Source organism: Macaca nemestrina, chromosome 16, assembly GCF_043159975.1.
Source record: "Macaca nemestrina isolate mMacNem1 chromosome 16, mMacNem.hap1, whole genome shotgun sequence".
NCBI lineage: Eukaryota > Metazoa > Chordata > Mammalia > Primates > Cercopithecidae > Macaca > Macaca nemestrina.
In genome coordinates, this window is record NC_092140.1 from 45,579,081 (window position 1) to 45,592,899 (window position 13,819).

At 34.3% G+C, this 13,819-nt stretch overlaps 1 long non-coding RNA gene across 1 annotated transcript in view; it reads right to left on the reverse strand.

The window, feature by feature from the left end:
• Positions 1–12,126: 12,126 nt before the first annotated feature.
• The window catches only part of LOC139359219 (uncharacterized), a 28,532-nt gene continuing 26,839 nt past the window's right edge, over positions 12,127–13,819 (reverse strand). The window contains exon 3 of the long non-coding RNA XR_011615134.1: positions 12,127–12,808. This is a non-coding gene — a long non-coding RNA (uncharacterized lncRNA). The remainder of the gene's footprint in view (positions 12,809–13,819) is intronic.

Sequence of the window (13,819 nt, forward strand, 5' to 3'; positions counted from 1 at the left end):
TGTACCCCATTCATTCATACTTCAAATAGGTATACCACCTATTTGAAGATTTGTGATAAAAATAGTAAAGTGACAAATATAAGCATTTAAATATGTATGTAAAATATTTATTTAAATTCTTTTAACTTAAATTCTGGCTTGTATTTTGATATCATTTACATAATTACTCCCTGTTTATAAGAATGCTGTAGGTTTTACAGTCTATATTTTATTTCTGTGCTTAACCAGGAAATGTATTATATATACTTAAATTAATTTTTTAACTTTTCATTTTCTAGTTTATTATCAGTTCATAATTAGCTGAAAATTAATGTAGTATTAGATTATACTATGCTTTTTCTAGCTTATTGTATTAACCTTGTAATCCAGTAAATACAGTGTGGGAATTAGTCTCTCTAATTTTTTTACACATTAGAATGTCTAGGTATGCGTAATTTTACAAAAAAAAAAAAAAAATTAGTTCACATAAGTAAATTCCCTAAAATTCTTCTAGTTGTTAAATAAAACACCTTGGATGAAATTGAGCAGCTTACATCTTATATGAAGCTAAACCTAAATTTCAAGGTAGTGTCTTATATGTTATCTTAACCAAAAGTATAATCCAGGTATGGGTAAAAAAAATTTCTAAATTAAAAAATTAGTAAATGAATCATTTACTTGCTCTAACGTCATAAATGTGTTAAATTGACTTCTTGTGGTATTTATGTACTTCTATAAAAAATAATCACCATTTTTAGGGTTATAAATAGCTTACATACTTTATTTTCAGTTATACTTTTCTGTGTAAAAATAAGACTAAAAAAACACTTAAATTCTAACTGATTGTGAAGAGGTTAAAAAAAGTCACTGATTCAGTAATGCATGACTGTGTTGTAAATGGCTAAAAATTGTGGGGAAAACACCAGTGGTTAACTTAGGACCAGAGCTCAATCATCTATTTCATATAGTATAACAAAAATATATGGACATATATATAATTGTAAAGCTATAGCTTTTTTTTCTTATCTCAACTCTAGTAACTGTAATGACAGCTTTGATGTCCTGCCATCTATAGCAGCATTGATATGATTATCTAATGTTAATGCCTTGTGTTAAACATTTATAGCAGGGGTGTCCAATCTTTTGGCTCCCCTGGACCACACTGGAGAAAGAATAGTCTTGAGCCACACATAAAACGCACTAACACTAATGACAGCTGATAAGCTTTAAAAGATTGCAAAAAAAACAAAACAAAACAAAAAAAACTCATAACATTTTAAGAAAGTTGATGAATTTGTGTTGGGCTGCATTCAAAGCCATCCGGGCCACATGGAGCCAGGGGTTCACGAGTTAGACAAGCGTGATTTATGGCATCTAGAATAAATGAAAGCTTCAAACTGAATAGATTTGTCATTTACCATTATGGAAGTTAATATACTGAATATCTTTACTGTTTAGACATTGCCATATACTATTTGTTTTTCCTTAAACTGCTGACCTACATGCTCTGTAAATATAAATAATTATTGACTTTAAATACTCGCATAGCTTTAAGAACTTACTGGAGACTTGAAGAGGGCTTTATTGATGAACACTACAGTGACGGCAGATTATAAAGTGACACACTCCTGTTATTCAGATAATTAATGTGAACTAAAGCAAATTGACAAAACTACAGGTTGGAGAGTGCTAAAAAGGGGGGAAGAAAAAAATTACATCTCTTGCCTGAAGAAACGTTAGTACTATTAGGCTAGGTTTGCAAATGCCAAAAGATTTACAGGCAGCTTATTATAATCTCTGAGAGCTACAAAATCCAGTGCAAAGCTGTGTTATTTTTCCAAGACACCCTGGACTGATTATAAAACATAATCACAATATCTTGATGTTATATTCTAGAAATTCATCTATCTTCTTTCTTGCAATCTTTGTAGAAAATAAAAGGCAACACTCTCTTTTCTTGTCTTTCTCTTCTTTTCTCAAACTCAATGCTTACTAGACTGTTTCAGAAAAATTAAGCTGCAAAGATGAATAAAAATTAAAAAACAAAACATGTTGATTAAAAATAACTATTTTAAGTCATATTGTTTTAAACATTAAAACAGGAAGCAATGTGTTTTACAATGAACAACCAAATAGAGAATAAATGTGCATATATAACTATATATGCAGATGCAATAATATGTTCATATAATTCAAACATTATGTTACTGATTAATGATATTTTCTCACATTTCTCTCTGTCCACCTTAAATTTCCTTATCTTTCACGAATAACGCTCCTATACATATCCCTTCAACTGTTTTGTTCTTCTTTAATAGTGGTAAACTGCAATCTTAGGGAAAGCCAGCTCTTAGCCTATTCCATGTCTGTCTACATACATCTGAATAACACTGGAGAACAGGCTTCTGTGCTGACTTGCCTTATTTTAATCTCATGATCAGTATTCTCAAGTGAGCCTTTAATGTTAACAGGTCATCGCACTATATTTCTTCTGTTTGAGCCAGTCTCCTCCTTTCCTAGACTGTGGCACCATACTTCCCTCTACCTCTTTATACATTCTCTACTCTCCTCACAGTTGATGACCTTGCTTTCTCTTTTACAGAGTCATAAAAGCAATTTCCTGAATCATGCTGCTATTTATATCATCTTCAAAGGAAAGGCAAAGCAAAAAAAAGGCTTTTTAAAACTACATTACTTATATCAAAACAAATGTTAAAATTAACAAGGACATTCATATCAAAAAATCTGATGGTCAATATTTGCTCTTATCTCAAATTATCGGTAGCATTTGATACACTTGATCACATTCTCCTTTTTGGAATTTCTTTGTTTACCTTTCAGGACATCATATCCTCCTGGTTAGGCCTCATTACACATTGATTCAAATATGAGGGGTTTTTTGTTTGTTTTTATTTTTGAGACAGAATTTCACTGGTCATCCAGGCTGTAGTGCAGTGGCGCGATCTCAGCTCACTGCAACCTCCACCTCTTGGGTTCAAGCGATTCTCCTGCCTCAGCCTCCTGAGTAGCTGGGATTAAAGGCACCTACCATCACACCCAGCTAATTTTTGTATTTTTAGTAGAGATGGGGTTTTGCCATGTTGGCCAGGCTGGTCTTGAACCCCGACCGCAGGTTATCCACCGGCCTCAACCTCCCCAAGTGCTGTAATTAGAGGCATGAGCCAGTGCGCCCGGCCTCAAATATGTTTTCCGATTATTTTTTTAATTTGCTTGAACTGTTAACAGTGCCAACTGAAGGACTAAATCTATGAACATTTTGAAAAATGTATCTTCACTTCATGTAATAGTTAATTTCATGTGGCAATGTGACTGAACTATGGGGTGCTCAGAAATTTGGTTAAACATTATTCTAAGTGTGTCTGTGAGAGTTTCTGGATCAGTTTAACATGTGTTTGGGTAGACTGAATAAAACAGATTGCCCTGTTTAAAGTGTGTAGACCTCATCCAGTCTGGGTTCACCAGAGAATTTAGTTGAAGGACTGCATGAAATCAAGTGGATGAGTAGGGAAGAAATTACTCTGTTTCTCTTTGTGCTGGAACATCAGTCCTCCGCTTTTGACTCAGATTCAGACTGCAATTTACATTGTTGTCTCCCCTAGCTCTCAGGCTTTTTGACTCGTACTGGAACTACCTCTCTACAGGTCTCTACAGGGTATCCAGTTTTCCAAATACAGATCTTGGAAATTCTCATCCGTGTGAGACAATTACTTAGACTATCTGTCTATATACTTATCTAACTATCTATTTATCTACATACCTACTGATATTCTATTGGTTATGTTTCTCTAGAAAACCCAGACTAACATACTTTCTTAATGATTTTATAGAGTGACCCAACGAAGTATCATTTGTCCACTGATAGCTCCCTTGATTATATTAGGAAAGGGCCTCCTTCTAAAGTGCAAATTCTTATTCAATTGTCTAGTTTACATCCGCACTTTGGTGTTCTAATAAATATCTCAGTCTTAACATGTTCAAAACCAGAGTAAACAGATCTTTTTTTCCTCCATGACTGTTTGTCCTAAAACTTGCTCCATTTTTCTTCCAATTCCTCATGCCAAAAGTTATCAATGGAGTTGTTCCTTTCTCTTATAACTCATGTCTAAGCACTTAAGCAAACACTTTTACTATAAATTCTAAATATGCCTGTAATTGAGAAACTTTTTAACATCTTTTAATTCATCCTTGTGTAGAAAATATTTGTTTTCTATATTATATAGAATATTTTCTATAGTATTGCAAAAGCTTCCTAAATTTCTATGCTTTTCTATTCTTGCCATATAGAATCTACTCTTAATGTGGCAGTCAGATCTATACTGTTTAATATTTGTAAGATCAAGCTTTCTCTCAACTCAAAAATCCCAGTAGCTATTGATGGTCAACCAGGTAATTTGAATCAGCTTTTTATCTGAGAAAAGCTAGAAAGAAGTATGGAAATAGATATGCTAGTCATTGAAAACAACAAAAGACTGTGGAAGAGTTTGGGGTAAGACATAAAAAGAAGAAAGCCCAAGACTTGAATTTGTTATTTGAGGTCATTTTAACATTTTAACTAATTGCTGATTCCAGAAATGATGGATAAAAGAGACGCTAAGCAGAGCTTTCTATAAAGTCAGTAAGCACATGAGTCAAAAATCAGAGTCTAGTTTTGACAGACTAAGGGTAAAATCTTTTAACTTTGGTTAAAAAAATGTTGATATCTATATCAAAGACAGAAGGATAAAAATTCATTAATAAATCTCTGAAAAGATTGAAAACCAGCTTGAATGATATCAATTTCTGATAAGAATAAGGCTACCTAACTGAATAGCTCCCAAGTCATCTGCCAGTCACAAAGGGAAATTTCTCTGAAGGACAAAAATATCAAACTGTGTCTTAAATAATCTTTAAATTTTCATATATGTATTATATTTCTTATATATAATATTCAGAACTTAATTAAAAATAACTTAGTATTTGAGAAGACAACATGTAAGAAACAGAAGAAACAATGAATAATTAAAAGTGATCTAAAGGAGATCTATAAAATTATACAAATTGAATTTAAATAATTATGCTTATATGCACAAGAAAACATATGACAAGATTGATATGTTTAGTAGGAAACTGAAAATTAGAAAAATAATCATAGGAAAATCTAGGAAAGAAAGTTACAACATTTGATATCAATCTATTAAATAAATTAAGCAGCACACTAGTAATAGCTGTTGAGATAGTGAAATACAAAGTAGTTCAGAAAAAAAGATCAAAATGAAACAGAGAGACAAAGTAAGACACAAGTTCACATACAGAAAAGTGTAAAACAGACTATTGTATATGACATAATACACAAGCAGAGAGGACAGAGATGAGACAGAAATGATGTATTTAGAGAAAATGACAGATGATTTTGCAATATTGATTAGTATCAACTTAAAAATTAAGTCCTATCATAGCTTCACTTACCTTAACAAGATAATTCTTAGACAACTGGTCATATATAGGTAAATTGTTCTGGGAAGATATCCAGAGAATTGAAGTAGAGGGACTGAGTTGATTCCAACAAAAAAAGAAAAGAATGTCAATTTGAAATTGCTTATTTGTGCTGGTTATCACAGTGGAATGATATTAGGAATTGTGTAAAATATACCTCAGAATTTTTTATTTAAGGTGTTGAAGACTTAGTAAAAAACTGCTGGGTCTTTTCAGCTACTGTCCAAGAGTTGTCATGGAGGTGTTAGCCCTATGCAATTCCAGGTGTATGTGAGAGCCATCATGTCTGAAGACCTACCTGCAAGCTACCCATGCAGAAGCAGCAGAAATTCCCAGGTAGAAAGTAAGAAATCTGTGGTGCAGCAGAAATGAATTACTACCAGGCTATAACTATGAATAGTTCATTTTGTAATAATAATCACAGGGGAAAAAACTATCGAGAAAGGGAGGGATGCAAACAAACTTTTTTTTTTCTTTTTTTTTGAGACAGAGTCTTTTTTTTGTCACCCAGGCTGGAGTGCAGTGGTGTGATCTCAGCTCACTGCCACCTCTACCTCCTGGGTTCAAGTGATTCTCCTGCCTCAGCCTCCCAAGTAGCAGGGATTACATGCATGCACCACCATACTCAGCTAATTTTTGTATTTTTAATAGAGACGTGGTTTCACCATGTTGGCCAGGCTGGTCTTGAACTCCTGACCTCAGGTGATATGCCTGCCTCAGCCTCCCAAAGTGTTGGGATTACAGGCGTGAGCCACCACACTTGCCAAACAAACTTTTTAGATTTAGGAAATTTAGCATTTAGGAAAATGCTATCTAAACAAAAACAAAATTCCAGTAGGCACTTATCAAAATGGCTAAAATGAAAGACTGAAAATTCTAAATGTTGTCAAAGATTTGAAACAATTAGTAGTGAGAGTACAAACTGGTAAAATGCTTTGGAACACTTAGCATTTTACAAATGTCATTTTAAAAATTCTGCAAAATTCTGCAATTTTCTAATATTCTGCAATGCATTTTGTATACAATATTATTGGGTATTTTTACAGAATTGATCTATAATTCCAAAGTTTGTATAAAAAAATAGTGGGACACAGGTAGATAAAGCAGGTTGGAAAAAGAAAGCATAATGAGGCATTGCACCCTACCAAATCCCAAGATATAACAAAGCTGTGTTAGTTTAAGCTGTATTGTTTTCCATGTAGAAACACATCAACAGAAGAAACAAAATAGGGAGTCCAAAAACATATTATTGTATAAATAGAAACACAGCATATACTGGTATTAATGTCACTAACAGGGAAATTATTAATTTGGTTAAATTGGTTCACCATAAAGAGGGCAAAATGCTAGCTTACTTTATAACATATAAAACACTGATTATGTAGGTTGAGACTATAGTACATAAAACTTGTTTCTTAACCCAGTAACAGAAATAGCAAACCAAAAACTGAAAGAAAAATTAGCTGTATCATAATGAAAAAATTAAAGGTTAACAAAAGCTGTTGTAGTAAAAGTACAAAGGTAAGTGAAAAATACATTTGTTAGATAACCAACAATAAAAATGGTATATGGAATGTAAGAGACCCCTTGGAGTAAGCAGGGGAAAGAATATAATACATGCAAAAAAGGTAGATGTATAGATCTGCAAATGGGGAAACCTAATATCTAAAAAGCATATGAAGTTCCCATCTGCTATAGTTTGGCTCTGTCCCCACCAAAATCTCATCTTGAATTCCCACATGTTGTTGGAGGGACCTGGGGGGAGGTGATTGAATTATGGGGGTGGGTCTTTCGTGCCCTGTTCTCATGATTGTGAATGAATCTCATGAGATCTGATGGTTTAAAAAAAAATGGGAGTTTCCTTGCACAAACTCTCTTTTTGCCTGCTGCCATCCACGTAAGACATGACTTGCTCCTCCTAGCCTTCTGCCATGATTGTGAAGCCTCCTTAGCCATATAGAACTGTAAGTCTAATTAAACCTCTTTCTTTTGTAAATTGTCGAGTCTCAAGTATATCTTTATCATCAATATGAAAACGGACGAATACAGTAAATTGGTACTGGGAGTGGGGTGCTGCTGAAAAGACACCTGAAAATATGGAAGCGACATTGGAACTGGATAACAGGCAGAGGTTGGAACAACTTGGAGGGCTCAGAATAAGATACAAAACTGAGGGAAAGTTTGGAACTTCCTAGGAACTTGTTGAATGGCTTAGACCAAATTGCTGATAGAAATATGGACAATAAAATCCAGGCTAAGGTGATCTCAGATGGAAATGAGGAACTTGTTGGGAAGTGGAGCAAAGGTAACCTTGTTATGTTTTAGCAGACTGGTGGCATTTTGTCTCTGCTCTAGAGATATTTGTAACTTTGAACTTAGAGTGATGATTCTAGATATCTGGCGGAAGAAATTTCTAAGCAGCAAAGTGTTAAAGGCATTCAGGTTTATAAGGGAAGCAAAGCATAAAAGTTTGGAAAATTTGCAGCCTGGCAATGCAATAGAAAAATAAATGCCATTTTCTGAGGAGAAATTCAAACTAGCTACAGAAATCTGCATAAGTAACAAGAAGCTGAATGTTATTCCCTAAGACAATGGGGGAAATGTCTCCAGGGCATGTCAGAGGTCTTCAGAACAGCAACTCCCATCACAGACCCAGAGGCCTAGGAGAAAAATATAGTTTTGTGGGCTGGGCCCAGGGTCCCTGTGCTATGTGCATTCTAGGTACTCCATGCCCTGCGTCCCATCTGCTCCAGCTGTGACTAAAAGAGGCCATGTTACAGCTTGGGCTGTTGCTTCAGAGGGCAGAAGCCCAAAACCTTGGCAGCTTCCACATGGTGTTGAGCCTGATGGTGCACAGAAGTAAAGAAGTGAGGTTTGGGAACCTCCGCCTAGATTTCCGAGGATGTATGGAAATTCCTGATTGCCCAGGAAAAAATTTCCTGCAGGGGCAGGGTGCTGATGGAAAACCTCTGCTAGGGCAGTGCACATGGGAAATGCAGGGTCAGAGCCCACACACACACAGAGTCTCTTCTAGGGCACTGCCTAGGAGAGCTGTGAGAAGAGGACCTCCCTTCTCCAGACCTCAGGATGGTAGATCCACTGACAGCTTGCACTGCACACCTGAAAAAGTCGCAAACACTCAATGCGAGTCCTTGAAAGCCGCCAGGAGAAAGGCTGTACCCTGTAAAGCCACAGGGGCGGAGCTGTCCAAGACTATGGGAACCACCTCTTGCATCAGCATGACTGGATGTGAGACATGGAGTCAAAGGAGATCATTTTGGAGCTTTAAGATGTGACTGTCGTGCTGGATTTCAGATTTGCATGGGGCCTTAGACCCTTTGTTTTGGCCAATTTCTCCCTTTTGGAATGGCTGTATTACCCAATACCTGTACCCCCATTATATCTAGAAGTAACTAACCTGCTTTTGATTTTACAGGCTTATAGATGGAGGGAACTTGCCTCCTCTCAGATGAGGGTTTGGCCTGTGAACTTTTGAGTTAATGCTGAAATCAGTTAAGACTTTGAGGGACTGCTGGGAAGGCATGATTGGTTTTGAAAATGTGAGGACCTGAGATTTGGGAGGGATTGGGGCAGGATAATATGGTTTGGCTGTGTCCTCACCCAAATCTCATCTTGAATTCTCTCGTGTTGTGGGAGGGACCTTGTGGGAGGTGATTGAATTATGGGAGCAGGTCTTTCCTAAGCTGTTTTTGTTATTGTGAATGAGTCTCATGAGATCTGATGGTTTTTAAAAAATGGGAGTTTCACTGTACAAACCCTCCTTTTGCCTGCCACCAAACACGTAAGATGTGACTCGTTCCTCCTTGCCTTCTGCCATGATTGTGAAGCCTCCTTAGCCATATGGAACTGTATGTAGAATTAAACCTCTTTCTTTTGTAAATTGTCCAGTCTCAGGTATGTCTTTATCAGCAGTATGAAAACAGATTAATACACCATCCTTACTACTAACTGGAGACATGCTAATCTAAACGAGACATCATTTAGTTTCTACCAAAAATACAAAATTTAAAGGAAACGGGAAAAGATAAACCATTAAATACTGCTATGATTTATCAATGGTATCAATTTGGAGAGTTAAAGTGATACTATCTACCAAAATAAAGTGTGCCCAAAGTCCAGTAATTACAAAACCCCAGCAAAACCTGGATACATTAAAATTTAGAATAACTTTTATAAGTGAACACAAAGATGTATAAATGAGTTTGTCTACAGCAATACTATTCACTATAACTTCAATGTACATAAATGTAGAAATAGATATATGAATGTTTTCTATGTATCTAATGAAAATATATACATAGAATATTTAAAATGGATGAGTGAAGTTTTCATATTTATCTCTGGAAAGATCACAAAACTAAACATTGAGTGAAAAAAGTAAGAAGAAAGATACATAACACAAAATTGTTCATGAGCATTTAAAGACACACAAAGCAACAGTGTATCTTTCCTATGGATATGTATCTCAATAAAGATATAAAACATTAGTTGCAAGAACCCAAGTCAAAATTATCAGAGTATTTCACTGTTGCTTTTGTTGTTTTTTAATCCATCCAAGTGATGAATAAAATTGCATTTAAAAAATAGTTTTAAATGTTCAATTGTGGTGAAATATACATCCATTTCTAAATGTACATTCAGTGGTGTTAAGTACATTCACATTGTGCAACTATCATCATCATCCATCCAGGAAACCTTTATCTTGCAAAATTGAAACTCTGTTACCCATTAAAAATTCTGTACTCAAACCTCTGGCAAACACCACCAGCCTCTATGGATCTGACTTCCCCAGGGACCTTATATAAGTAGAATCATCAATTTTTATCCTTTTGTGACTACTTAATTCACTTAGCATAATGTTCTCATGGTTCATATATGTAGCATGTAAAAGATATCCTTCATTTTTAAGACTGAATGATATTCCCTTGTATGTATATGCCACATTTTGTTCATCTATTCATCTATCAATGGACACTTGGGTTGTTTCCATGTTTTGTCTATTATGAATAGTGCTTCTATTATCATATTTTCTTATTTTTCCCATCTTGTTTTTTTTTCTTATATTTGGGAAATTCAAAACTGTCCATGGCATCAGTTTTTTAACGTTCCTTAGTGTCATTTCTTTTGTTAATACCATACATCCAAGTAAATTTTGAATTTCTAATTCACTTTTCATTCTAGCTCTTATCTTTTTTTGTATCTTAACTGTCAGTCTCTTTATTTCATCTTATTTTTTATTAGCTGGGTCTAATTTACTGGGTCTTATTTCTGATTCATAAATACCATGTTTTATAGCCTATTTAAGATAATAAATATTTAATCTAGAACTACTAGTGACCATAGTTACCACTATGTTAAGAGAGCCAGTCTAACTATGAAGCCAAAAGCTGGAAGAGAAGAAGAAATAAAAACAGAAATTCAATGCCAGAAAAAGAAGAAAAAGATTCCCTTCTGGTTCAGTAGTAAATACTTTTCAAATAATACACTTTGTAAATAATTTTCAAGCTATGTTTTGATTCTGTGTTTAAACATATATACACTTATATATTACATAATTATATATGTAATTATAATATATAAATATATAATATCTATTATATATGTGTATATATATACACATATAGCATTAACTGAAATTTATGAAAATCTTTGTTTTAGAAATAAAGCACGCTAATAATTTTTCCCTAATCCATATTTATGCATTGTCCAGCCATTTCTACATATTTTAGAACAATTTATTTTGTAATAGATATTCATCTGGTTTATGCTCTTCTGCTATTAAAATGAATCTTTTGCTTTTACTACCAGGTTCTACAGTAATCTTAGCAGACAGGATATATGAGCAGAAATCCTAAATACATACACACATATCACTACCAGGTATTATCTCATCCCCTTCACTAAACACAGAAAATCTTCATTATTCATGGATTCTATATTTGAGGATCTATTAGCTAAAATTCATTGTAATCCCTAAATCAATAATTATGGTGATTTCACAGTCATTTGCGGACATGTGCAGAGTGGCGAAAATTTGAGTCATCAACCTGAACATTCCCTGCTGCGGTTGAACAAGACAATACTATGCCTTCTTGTTTCAGCTCTCTCACTGTAAATAAATGCCATTATTTTCCAATTATGGAGTACAGTGTTTTATGATTTTTTTTTGTTTTGCTTTTTCTTGGTGATTTTACTGTTTAAAGTGGCACCAAATACAGTACTCAATGTTGTCTTGTGTTCCTAGGCACAAAAAAACTGTTGTGTCTTATGGATAAAATATATGTGTTAGATAAAATTCTTTCAAGCATGAGTTATAGTGCTGTTGGTCGTAAGTTCAATGTCAATGAATCAAAAATATATATATATATTATAAGGTGTCTTCTAACAGAAACACACATAAAACAAGGTTATATGTTGATTGGTCGACAGAAATGTTGAACCAGATGCTCGCAGAAATTTAACTCTGTATTCCTCCTTGGAGCAATGACTCAGTCTATACAGGCCCTGAAATATGGTGGTTGTACTTACAATTTTTTGATTTTACAATTGTTTGAAAGCTATAAGCATTGAATAATAACTATATTTCAAGTACTCATTGTTTTTCACTTTCAGTACAGTATGCAATACGTTACATGTCATATTCAACAATTTATTATAAGATAGGCTTTGTTTTACATGATATTGCCCACTTTTAGACTAATGTGTGTTCTGAACACATTTAAGGTAGGTTAGGCTAAGCTACAATGTTTGGTAGATTAGATGTTTTAAATGCATTTTGAACATAGGACTTTTTCAATTAATGATATGTTTATCAACACGAAACCCCATCATAAGCCAAGGATCATCTAATTTCTAATTCAGTGTTCACAATAAATTTGTAGAACTTACCTCAAATAAACAGATTCAGTCGAATTTTGCTTTGTTTGTAAATGCTGTATCTCCTAAGATGTAACAGAGTGCCATTCTTAACTATTTATTTATTTATTTGAGACGGAGTCTCGCTCTGTCGCCCAGGCTGGAGTGCAGTGGCCGGATCTCGGCTCACTGCAAGCTCCACCTCCCGGGTTCACGCCATTCTCCTGCCTCAGCCTCCCGAGTAGCTGGGACTACAGGCGCCCGCCACCTCGCCCGGCTAGTTTTTTGTATTTTTGTTGTTTTTTTTTTTTTTTAGTAGAGATGGGGTTTCACCGTGTTAGCCAGGATGTTCTCGATCTCCTGACCTCATCATCTGCCTGCCTCGGCCTCCCAAAGTGCTGCGAATGACCAGTTATTTTTCTTGCATGGAGGGACATTGAAGGTAAGTTGCTTTCTTCAGCTAAAGACAGAAAGATAGAAGTATCTTCAGTGAAAGATAGAATGGTCACATGACAGAAGTAAAATGATGTTTTCATGCTCTCTTTGCAAAAAAAAGACACCAAAATAAAGGTAACTGTGCAGTTTTCTGGCCATTAAAAATTTTCTGTGAAGCAATGGTAAACAAACTTTTTTTTCTGATGCCAGGTGAATAACCTGGATAAACTTCTGACAGTATTGTAGGAGCAAGTCACTAAGTGTGTGTTTCAAGTCAATTTAATTGCCTTTGTTCTTAGTTGATGTTACTTATAGATGGTTCACTGCATATTTTATTATTAGTGTCACATTTCACTATCTTTTTATGAATATTCATTATATTTATTGAAAACGTGAGAATTTATTTCAAAAGTATTATGTTAGAAAGGTAAAATTTTATGCCAAATGTCTATTTATGTATTAAAAGCTGGTATCTTTTGAAGATCGGAAGCAGTACACAAAATTTATTAGAAAAAATAATTTTGTATTTTGAGATGTTGCATACCATATTCTGGCTCTGAAATATAAACTTTTAAAAATCTTAAATAAAAACACATTGCTCCTTCACAGCTTAAAGATACAGAGTATTACTGTATCTGGATGTATTAATACACTGACTATTTTGTGTGTTTTATTTATGATATTAACTAGGATATAACAGTCAATATTATAACACTGACTTATAACATAATATTGACTAACAACATAATATTATAATGTGATGTCGCTGATGGGCAGTGTAAAAAGATATTTCACTCAACAGGTAGAGGATTACTGGAATACTGGAAGAAAAACTGCTTATTTCAGTTTTTTTTTTTTTTTTTTTTTTAATTGGCAAGTAAGTGATTTATACAAGGTAGAAAAATAAGACATAAAGTAGGTAAAAAAAAAAAAAAAAGTTACCATTATTAAGTTGGTATTTAAATAACCATCAAAAGGAATGGCCCATTTTAAGCCCAGGCAGAATGACTGAAAGCAATTGAAATTGCCAAATCTG